Raw genomic sequence first — 10,807 nt, forward strand, 5'->3', positions numbered from 1 at the left:
GGTAGAATTTTCCATATTACATCTCCATAGACAAGGGTTTTTCTACAGAATTAGTAGTGGAAAATGAAAACTTTGCTGCCATGCATGGTGGAGAAAATCTTTTACAGGATTTAAAAGCACTTAATTTGGGAAATGCTCCACAAAGCAAGCTAGAGCATATGAGGATTGAAACTCATTCAAATCATAACTTTGTGGTTCATTTGCAGTCAAGTGATGGGAAAAGGCCTGAATTTCACAGAGATTGAGAAGGTGAGGATGTAGAAGTTGTTCTTGGTTAACGAGATGGGAATAATATAGATACGATGGAGAATATTTACACATAATAAAGAAAATGATGCAACTGGAGCAAATATTCCAAATTACTCGTCAAATGATGCTTTGTAAAAGAATACAAATGCCTTTTTTAGGACAATCAACATGTTAAGGATTTCGATTTCATAAGGGAGAATGAGGACATTAAATTTCCAGTCACTGATTCATTCAAGAGGAATATAGGTTTTCTGAGGGGAACTGATATTTCATGCGAACCTAATGCATTCCCCCTTCTAGAGGATAATGTAGTTCTTTTTAGCAACGATTTTTTTGCATGCAATAACTTCTTTAGTTGCTCTTGTACCTAACAGACCTACTGATGCAAAAACTTCTGAAAATTTTACTTTTGTATAAGTTTCTTCACCTTAAAGAAGCAATGTTGTAACCTCTACAATTGTTCCAATATACGATCAAACTCCACTGAATAGTGTCGACACTATTGTACGAGAGACCTTGTGGGAAGAACTTGAAGAAGGAAGTAAATATAATGAGTTAGAGAAAAATACCATTACTGGAAGTGACATGGTGATGCTTATCACAGAAGAGTTGTTAGTGGAGTGCATGATCTAGGTGGATCTTTAAAGAAGTACCAGTGGCATGGTAAAAGGCTCAAAACTCAAAGTGGTAGAATTTGGATAAAATCAACATTGGATCGAAGTGCTCATCATCCTGATTCCAACGGTGCGAATGGCACTCAAATCTGAGTTCATACAAAGAAGTTAGAACAAATCAAAGTTTATGTTTGACTTGTCCAGGTGGTAGGAGGAGAAGACGTGGCAAACACTCTCAGCGAATGGGGAAGCGCCAAGTGGTAGGCTGCCATTGGTCCTGTATATTGCATATTGCAGCAACAGGAAGAAGTGGCTTAAGGAAAATCGGCCCTAGGAAAGAAAAGTTGTGATGTGATAACCGCATATCGCAATTGCAAAATACAACTGTTTAGAATCAACCCCTAGCAAAGCCTGATTGTGATGTGATAAATTTGCAATCACAGATCGCAGTGAGAGAAGTTGTATGGAGTATCACCCAAAGCCTCTGCCGATTGAGATTTGCGATGGGGGTCTGGACCTGATGTCTTATACATTGTGATTAATAATCTTGATGGGTCTGCATTATCCCAAAACGCCTATTTGGGTCTGTACACTGATGGGCTTCGCCGATTGCGATTTGTGATGCGGTTCCCAATTGCAATATTTTATGTGTCATGGTTAATAATCCTGACAGGTTCATGGTTATCATAGGGTTCTTGATCCATGGGTTGGTTTCTCCACCGATTGGGAACGTCGATGGGGGAAACACCGACAATGAAAGAAGTTGGTTTCAACGCGCAGTTAAAGAAGTTTCGTGCCATGTTTGTAAGGGATTTCACCATAATTGTAAGGTTTTTTTTCCATGTATCATTCAGGCCCAAGATACTTGGTCTTAAGAGAATCCCGCCTGCTAATCTTCGACGTCCATTTGGAATTACGCGGGGTTTGAGGGATTTGTTGCCAGCCTATATAAAGGACCATTTATGTCAGAGGAAGGGGGATATGGCTGGCAGATTAGTTAACAATCCATCGCGTACAGTAGAACCTAACATGGCAGCAAGTCGGGACCTTCCCTTGAGCAGCAGAGAGGTTCCAAGAAGGTGCAGAAGACCCCATTATCCAAATTGGGTGTTCGGATAGGCATTTTTGCACAATTTTTCACTAGGCTTTTTCTGGTACTATCTGTTTCTAAAGCTGGACTCTCCATTCTTCGTACACCTTCCATCTTGGAGTTATAAGGATTGTCAAGTATGTTGTTTGTACTTTTATCTCTTTTTATGCCACTTAATAAACAAAGGCCTTCCCACTATTAAGCAAGGCCTAGAGATGTAGTCCAAATTGGATGAACTCCATAATCAAATCTTTGTGTCATGGTTTTCTTTCTTATCCTATTATTTCCACATTGTGTATGTTCTTTTTAATTTCCATGGTTAATAAGCTCTATTTCATGTAAGTTTGATGCATCTATAAGTAAAAAATCTTGGATCAATGCAATTCAAATGGCGTAAAATTACCAAGGCAAGACGAAGGTGTGGATAAAACCTACTTGAATGGTAAAATGAGTGAGGATATTAATAGGAAATCAAGAAACATGTATTCATCTTAATATGGTCCAAATATTTTGTTTCCATCCATGACTTCAAGATATGACATATTAGACAAGAAAATTTCTACAACACAAGCAAAAGAGGAGGTAAAACAAGTGTCCTATAAGAATGATCATGTTGGAACGACAATGCCTATTTTAGATCTGGAAGAAAATGTAGTGCAATAAGAAGTTCCCGAGGTATGCATAGATAGAAATTTCCTTGTTTGTAAGTTGAATTCTTTCTCATGTTTATTCCCTACGATTTCCTCTTTGTGTTTGCAATTAAATGAATGAAATTATTTTTGGGCCAAAACAGTTCTTTGGGGTTAGATGAAGATGTCCACAATCATTCGTTGGGCATGGAAAAGAGTTCTTCAACAAAAGATAAGTCCCAAGCATTGGATAAATATATAGGTACAATTAATATATTTCAATCTTCATTTATTTCTGAGGTAGTTGCTAATTTTCTCTTTGAGAGTAATGTTTTGAATTTGAAGCATGATGTGTTCATTACTTTTTTGTCCTAAATTTGCATGTGGGGTCACATGGAAATTATGTCCTTCAACTTATTCTTTATGATGTGATTCAATCCAAACAATAAAAAAATGTTGACATGGAAGAAATATCAGAGCTTTGTTCTGCCACATATGGGACGGTTTATCATGGAAAATGGAAAGGATCAGATGTTGCTATCAAGCATATCAAAGTGAGCTATTTTGAAGGAAAGCCATCAGTGTGAGAAGGTTTGGTGTGTAAATTTTCATGCATCCTTTTCATGTCTATTGATTTGAAAAGGAGCTAAGTTCTCCATAATATTTTTATTTTGTTGTTAGATATGGTAGGATACGTGCAATCTGTGTATATCATATCTAAGATGAATTTAACATAGCTCAAGCCAATTGTTAGAGTAAAACTTCTAATTGATGGTTTTCAGCTCACAAAATTGGATAGGGTATTTCAGAACCAAGAATTCAATTTTAAGTTTAATAGAATGAGCGGTTATGTTGAAGATTTTGAACAAGGATTAACTATATCTGCTTCCAACCTTTGGGAAGTCTTGGAATGACAAACAAGGTAAAAATTTACAAAACACAATAGCAATGGAAATGTCAGGATTACATAATATTAGTGCATGTTGATTGAATGGAGTCTGGATTTAGCAAATCAAATCACTTGCAAAGTTTAATATTTTATAAATAAAGCTAAATTTGAATGCAATCAACTGCTCATGAGATAGATGTGAAAAAACGACAACTTAATAGGGACAAATTGTTTTAATCCCATGAAATTTTCAATAATTTTCTCTCATGCATTTGATAACAAATATGCACTGTTAAAACAAAATATGGCACCCTTGTATGATGTAAATTCCCAAGCATCAAAGGGCTAGTCATGTGCAACTCAAAAAGGATACATATTGTGACCACAATAGCTCTTCCTCTCTCTTTTGGGGGCTTTCCTTGAAGAGATGATGGCTAAGGTTGTAGAGTGGAGGCACAAGGTGATTTAGTTATATGAAGGCTAAGAAAAACGTATGGTAGTAGTATAATAGAAAGTGAGTGCCGCGAGAAAGGAGTATGAAGGTAGAAACCCAATGACCATGTGCCAATCTATATATGGGCCAAATGGAGTCAAAGTGGCATGAATCCAGAAGGGATAGTGTTTCAATACGGAAATTTAATAAGTGATGCTATGCATACCACAAATCAGCCTTAAATTGTTGAGATTTATGCAGAAAATTAACCTTGGAGAGTTAAGATTACTACTCTAAAACAATGTTTTGAAGGTGATGTTATGTTATTCAAAGAAACAACCTTTGTTAGATGCAAGTTTACTATAACGGAATTTATAATAAGACAAATCAATTCCTTACTTAACATTACTCAAATGACACATGCTTCATTACAAAGCCTTCATAAAAATGTTGTAGGGGTCTTTAAAAATAATAAATGACATGTGAGAAAGATTGTGCACATAAAAGGCTTTAAAATAGATAGATTTATGCTATATACCATGTTTAGTTTAGATTAAAAGTAAATTGTCATTAGTTGAGAATTGGAACATGAATGTGGTAGGGCCTTTAATGTAGATCAAACATATCTTAAGTAGTGAAAACACTAGATTGTTACCCAGAGCAATGCTCGGCAAATTATTGCCGATGGAAACCATTGTTAGAAAATAAATATGAGGAAGATCTTGGGTTACTCTAAGGGCTCTATTATCTCTTCACACAAATAATCATGGGGAATTAAACATGCAACTATTTTGTTAGTTTTGAAAGTTTGACATTCACGTTTACCTATTAGCATGACCTTTTGCAATGGTTTAGTCAATAAATTGTTATTTTGACAAAAATCAGAAAAGATTATTTATCTTCATAGGTTACATTTATCCACATTTCTTATATGCATTCAAATTTTATGCTTAAAAGTATACAAGATTCAAAATCTCTTAAATAATATTGAAAGTCTTGATCTCATATTATATTTGTTGCAAAAATTGGCAAGGATCTGATATTTTGATGGATAAAATGAGCATTCCAATTCTTCTACTTTCTCTAATTGTAACATGCGAAGCATTAGAGTGAACTCAATTTTATTATGGTGGGGATATACATTTTCTTATTTAATCTTTATAATTGGATAATCTTTTGACCATAGGTATGGGACCTGCATCTCTACATGTTTGAATCCACTCAAGATATGTTTCAAGTTTGGAAGTATTGGGGGATCCACTTGAGATCCATTTCTAGCCAAAAATGGCTAGCGTTAGATCCTTAAATGTTTTTTTTAAATGTAACATAGAAATATAGAATAAAATTTAAAATATGCCAAGTATGGGGACCTAAAATTCTAATTTTTCCTTATAAACAATGCTTCCCTAATGTTAAAACTGACAAATATGAGCTTTTCATAGCAGTTTCCATTTCTAAATTTTGTAAAGAGATTTGTAGTGAAACACATTTGAAAATTTGAATTATCTATGTTTTTAATAAGTGTGGACACATGTTTCTAATACCATTTTTCTATATCTAGATCTTGAGTTAAAAAAGTTTATGTTGTATATGTTTGTTGTGTGCATAATTTGTTTCCCTTTATTTAGATATTGAGTTTTAAGAAATATGGTATATCGATGTCTGCATGTGTATATGTTTCAATGCAACTTAGCTTTAGTACTTATGGAAGATGGAAGTGATTTAAATAGTTCTAACTTATATTTCAAGAGAATAGGAATAATAGATTTTGTTGTAATTGTAATTCTCAGCTGCTTGTGTGTGGGTTGGCAAGCTTATCAATTTTTTATGATATAATTTGGAAAGAAGACTATGATGTTTTTGGAATATGCAATAGGTTTGAAAGATTTAAATCGGTAAAATTTGTTGCATATAAGAGGTTGGTATTAAGAATTGAAATCCAGACACTTGTTCCTTAGAGGGAATGTAAGGATCTAGAAACTCAACTCCAGTAAGAAAAGAAAAGACACAACTCTGCTTTTGTAGAATTCAGAAACCTTGAAAGGGGAAGGTACATTCTTAGATTTGCACACACTCTCATTTTCTTCTACTCTAATTATAATGATAAATGTTGTGTTGATATTTTCCTATGGTCCTGTAATGTAGAGTGAATCATGATTAACTCTTTTACTCTTTATTTTAAGGATGGAATCGCTATTAAGCATATTTCTTCTTCTCTATGCTTTTAAGAAGCTGTAGGTGTGTTATAGCTTTCCAGAATGCTAAAAATAATATTTTATTTATGTTCTTGTTCAACATTTTAATGCTACATTGTGCTTCTGCTCTTATGTGCATGAAATTTGAAGGTATCAAGTTTACCCAAACTAGTGATTGTAGCAAGGGAAGCCATGGGTTCTATTGTTTCTAATAATGGAACAAATAATGAATTGGACTCATTATTTTTTCTTCCAAGAATAGTATGAGTTTCCTCTACACGTTCATATTTAGATTTGAATTAGTGTAGGTTGTTTCCATAAAAGCTTTTAGAGTGTTGGAAATGTGGCCCTTAAACTAAGGTCTAGCGAATTTACAACTTAGGCTTGATGGGGAGGATTTTGGATTGGTTGATGATAGGGAAAAGGATTTGATTTGTGGCATGCCATGCTTTTCCTCTTCCCTGGGCTTTGATTTGTGGCATGCCATGCTTTTCCTCTTCCCTGGGCTTTGATTTGTGGCATGCCATGTTGTCGCTCTTCCTTAGCTCTCCTTTTTCAAAAGAGGTGGGTTGAGACATTTTTACCTCATTTTTGGTTTCTATGGTTACATTCGAAATATAGATGTCCTACACAAAATTCGCATGATTTTGTATTGGATTATAATTGATCGTCAATTTAGCTATCAGTTTTTCAATGAATTTATTTTCTATAAAATTATAATAGGATTTTAATGTTGATGCTCATTGAAATATAGGTCATCTTCTTTGGAGGTCACACACAACTGGGAACCATAAAAATTGAAGAAGGGGATCAACATCCTTATGATGTTTTGAATTGTGGACCCACAAGGCATAATATCTTTCCATATGTCCCGTATATACAGAAGATAGTTCGCAAGAGGTATTTCCTCATCAAGGATCTTGAAAATTTTATGTGAAGTTTTTGCAATCCCTTGAGTTATTTTAGGATAATGAAAGGAAAAAACTTGCAATTTTTATGGCACTTACTTTCTCTCAGAAATTGTTTTTCAACCTCTTCTCAATGACAACCTTGTTTCTAAGGGGATTGTGCTTTCGTTCATCACAAGATTTTTCAAGGAGTATCTGGCTGAGAACAATCTTGATGGTATCATAACATTATTGAAGTGAGGGAAGATAAAATATAATCTTCTTGATTTGTTCCCAATATAGAAATACACCACTGAAGCTTTAGAGTTTTTTGTTGGAACCAAACTGTTTATTGAAGTCGCATGTATTTCTTGTTGATTGTTACTAAATTATGTCTTTTTGACTTTTTGCGTGGCAGTACGGAGGGTTTGGGATCTCTTGTTGGATATAATAAAAAGAAAACATTTGATGTGAAATTAAAGGACATGAAAGGGCATTAACAACTTTGATTGCAGTGAATGTTGATATTTCCTAAGTCATTGAAATTGTAAAGCAGTGCCATAAAGAGTCAATGTTACATGATATTGAACAAGTGCATATCTTATGGGATGCTATTATGGATGTTGTATAGTGGTATGGGCAAATGTAGCAACAAAATTCAAATTCGGCATTTTGTCAAGTTAGTATTTAATCTTTTCTCACCATGTAGTATCTTTGGCTTACCCCACATGTGTTATGCCTCATCATATCATGAACAATTTTATGAATTTTTACTGAATTTTGAGAAGTATTTTCTTCTTGACAATTGTTTAATATGTTTACAACTTCTAGTCAATGTTAGAATCTAATTGGAAAATGGGTCTAGGGATAATTGTCATAAGTGTCATCCCTATGGCTTGCATTTTTCTACTTTTAAGAATCATTTTTTGTTACACACTTTGATCCTTTCATTGACGTGTGTGAGAAAATAGAATGTTTCAATTTCATAGACAATATTTTTTAAAACCTGAATGAAATTGTGGATACTTTACTTCTTGCTTTGGATATCATGTTTTGCTTCTTACACATTTTTATTGTGTTTTATTGATGTATATATAAATATTTTCTATAGAACTATCAATTCAATAGATATTTTTTTTTGGAAATTAATTACAGAATGTATAAACATGGAATATTGAATCCTTAAACCTATATATACATGAAGGTTTCAGTCAATGTAAAGAGTTTGCATGTCTTTTCTTGACCATAAATATGGTTACCCTAGATTTTCTAACATATCTTAAATTTTATAAACTATCTTGTTAATGTGTTTTCATTTTATCTCACTTGGAATTCATAAGTCAATAATTTGTTCATGCTAGTGCTAGATTGGATGTTAATTCCATTTTCTATCAAAGGTGCTACAATAATCAAACTTCACTGTGAGAGAATGCATTTAATGGAAAGAGATCTCCTTTGGCTTGAGGGAATTATTAGCTTTCCCTTGCATTGTCTATATGTAGCATGTAGGGATTAATTATGCATGCAATGTTTGTATCCCTAGTTTTCCATCCAGCGTGTACTTTTTTTTCCTATGGAAAACTTCAGTGGGGAAATCCTTGAGGGGATTCCTCACACTCATATGAATGGTAGCCATGGTAAATGTTGTTGGTCTATAGCATGTACTCCTAACTGAGAGGGACTTTACAAGACTTAAACCCATGCCCCCTCTACCTTATAGCTGGTGAGTGAAAATTGATTGAGTTAACCTATTGGGTTACCATAATGCACTTATTAACTTTCGTGTGCAATATTTCTTATAGTGGTTATCCATCTAACATGGATCTTTTCCTTTTGTATGTAAAATGATAACACCTTTTTTCTTTTCATTGGAATTTGGAATTCATTAGTTTTCTGGTTATTTTATTTCAAGTCTTAACAATTCAATTATTAGAATTTTTTTTGTGGGTTTTTTGTAAATTGTATGAAACTTACATATTTTACTCAAATGTTTCTCTACTTTGTTGAATTATCAGGTTAATACATGGGTAAAACTCCTTGATAGTTTTTGTGCAACTGCAAAACTATAGTTGGAGATAATTTACAAGATTCAAATTCAATGTTTTGAAGATGCTACACTCATGAAATCGTTTCTAAAATTATGAGGTCTCTCTACGACGATGAAGTTCTTGTTGAAGATACTATTTTGATGTGGTTTCACAAAGGTGGTAACCTAAAGGGAAGATATTAACAACCTAACATTCTTTTATTCTTTGGTTTTTTTACATTTTTGTTTTGAAGAAATGGAATTAATTTAGGTTTAAACAAATCTAATTATATTATTTAGAGAGTTTTGAACTCTATTAAAATGAGACTTGAAATGCTTGACTATGAAACTTTTGGGATTTCATAAAGCTAATATTGTTCTTATAGTTTGAGCTTTGTCGGGGTGAAAATAAGATCTAATGTGATTTTGGGCATTTCAGGTAAACCTTTGTGAAGTCATTAAAGCCTTTTATGAAATGGTTAGAGGAAGTTGAAGAAGAAGAATAATGTGAAATTATATTAGAAGCTTAATTCTGACTACAATAGTGGGGGGTGATGCTCATGGCAACTCTGATATATTATGTTTAGTTGGTATATCAACTGCTTTACATAGATAATAAGTTTACTATTGACAATTTATGAGATCCTAGTGCTATACTTGTGGACTATGGTGTGCTAACAAAAGTTCCTTTAATTGGATTTTATTGGAATTTTCATTGCTTATGAATTAATAATTGTTGTTTAGTATCTATAGTTTCCCTTGTGATTTGATTCTTTTATAATTTAATTAATGTTTTAGAAATTAGAAATTATAAAGTTTCAAGGTCTAATTCTTTGAAGGGTGCTAGCTCAATGGAAGATCACATGCTTTACAAGAAGGTGGATGGTGGTTTGATTCCATTATGCTCTAATATTCATAGGGAATAGTGAAAATCACTACTTTTCCCTATATATGCATCAATAGTGAGGGTTTTTAAATGCCCATCATAATATATATATATATATATATAGATGAAATGGTGACAGTTAATGAACTTTACCATATATATGCATCAATATTGAGGGTCATGAAAGGTCCATCACCATAAATCTCTATTGTTCATATCAAATGGTGACAATCAATATTCGTCATTATAATCATTATTTATGACAAGCCTTGAATGTCACCACAACACCTATGCTTTTGGTGACACAACCTTTGGTGACGTTCAATTTTTTGTGATGGAAGTTATTTTGACCGTCACCAATGAACTTATGGTGATATTTTTTGACCCTCGACAAAATATGAAAAGGTGACGATCGATGAATGTCGCCATATATATGCATCAACAGCGAGGGCCATGAAAGGTCCATCACCATAAATCATTGTTATTCATATGAAATGGTCACTATCCATCATTATAATTATTATTTGTGACAGACCTTGATTGTCACCACAACACCTATACTTTTGTGATGCCACCTTTATTGACGTTCAGTTTTTGGTGACGGACGTTATTTTGACTGTCATTAATGAGATTACGGTGACATTTTTCGACCCTCAACAATGACATTTTTTGTTGTAGTGGAATATGTTTTAGATAAATGATTGAATATGTTGGAAGGCTATTTTTTAGTCCATAGTTTCTCTGATAGGGAGAACATTACTTTTGCACTGCCTAATGCTGCCCCCCATGTCAAGGACTGCTAGGAAACTTACTATGAGAAAAGGTTTGAGGAACCCTCTTTGTTTTTAGCCGCTCCCTCTTGGAACTCTTCTGAGACACTGTCAAGGAACAATATACCCCGTGGGAAGC

At 33.6% G+C, this 10,807-nt stretch overlaps 1 pseudogene; it reads left to right on the top strand.

Moving 5' to 3' along the window:
* Positions 1-1,598: 1,598 nt before the first annotated feature.
* LOC149188600 (uncharacterized) lies at positions 1,599-9,518 on the top strand (annotated as a pseudogene).
* Positions 9,519-10,807: the final 1,289 nt, after the last annotated feature.

This window comes from Pinus tabuliformis, chromosome 3_1 (assembly GCF_031772625.1).
Source record: "Pinus tabuliformis cultivar Carrire ecotype Pingquan chromosome 3_1, CPIR1, whole genome shotgun sequence".
In the NCBI taxonomy this organism is placed as follows: domain Eukaryota; kingdom Viridiplantae; phylum Streptophyta; class Pinopsida; order Pinales; family Pinaceae; genus Pinus; species Pinus tabuliformis.